Raw genomic sequence first — 1,425 nt, 5'->3', positions numbered from 1 at the left:
GGTATGACTAACTACAAGAAAGTAGTACCTTCAGCTGAGGTACGACTAACCTACAATACAAGAAAGTAGTACCTTCAGCTATCATACCTTTGTATTGTAGTTAGTTAGCTGAAGGTACTACTTTCCAAACATTGCTCACGCCATCTATTTGTGTTATTATATTTCGGAACCTTGAAGACTGGTGGTGTTTCTTAACTTCAAACATCGCTCACGCCATCTGTTTTTGTTATTATATTTCGGAACCTTGAAGACTGGTGGTGGTTGTTAACTTCAAACATCGCTCACGCCATCTATTTGTGTTATTATATCTCGGAACATTTAAAACTGGTGGTGTTTCTTGAAGCTTCAAACAACCACTGCTCAAGACAGGGAATCCAAGAATTGTGGCTTTGAGAAACTTTCAAATTGGAGAAAATTAGCTGAGACTTTTCACACAGCAGAGAAAATCACGATTTTTCTTAAATATTATTTTAAACACATACTCACATGAATTATTATTTAATAATAAAATTATAACTTGTAGGATAAAGTAAGAAAATTTTAAATTGCTAATGCTATTGACATCTTAAGGTTTTCGACACCATGTGGCGCTTTATGCCTAGGTAAGGTCTTGTAAAATATTTGTATGAAGTCTTTGTCACTTGGGGTGTGTATTAGTAGGATAATTTTCTAGTACTACGCTAGTAGATTGTTTATTTTTTAAGTGAAAAATATCAATCTAGGTTCTAAGATTTTCTGACCAGAAATTTTTGGCGGTATAGGTTCTTCTGCTCAGTCGTCTGTCACTTTGTAAAAGCAAGTTTGACGCCATTATATAGTCGTCTTGAGCTATCAAGAACTACATTTTCTGACGTCATCAGATGTCTCCATTGAACTTCTGGATATGCTTGGTATTTCTTCTAGGCCTAAATGAATTCGGTTACTCGCTTGGTAAGTCATCAAAATATATAAGCATGTTGTTCTTACTTTTGTGTCTTAAAACATTCGTATTATTTCTCTATTTAAAATGTTGCAATATAAAACTATACGTGTATTAAGAGCTCTCGGGTCAACATCACGTGAGAAAACTGATGTATACGATATTTGTAGAATTAACTTTAGGCTATAGCTGGTAAGTTAGTGTCACGATTTGTGACTGCGACTGTACTGAAATCATAATATAGTATCGCTAAAACAATAGTCTCGTGGGAGTACCAACTTTTTATGTTTACTAGATCCACCGAAGATACTGCCGTTTCGGTTTCCCAGAAACGTTGAACTCGGAACCCAGATACCTGTCACGTGTGGACTCTCAAGGGGATCTTTACCTGTGGATTTTGTGTGGAAGCGAAACGAGATACAGTTGGTGGAAGTCAAAGCAAAAATTGAGTTGTTAAGCTACGCCGCAGTTTCAAATCTAATTGTAAAGAACGTAGATGGACGCGA

The sequence above is a fragment of the Limulus polyphemus genome, unplaced genomic scaffold (assembly GCF_000517525.1).
Source record: "Limulus polyphemus unplaced genomic scaffold, Limulus_polyphemus-2.1.2 Scaffold5939, whole genome shotgun sequence".
Lineage (NCBI taxonomy): Eukaryota > Metazoa > Arthropoda > Merostomata > Xiphosura > Limulidae > Limulus > Limulus polyphemus.
Note: the sequence above shows the minus strand (reverse complement) of the source record.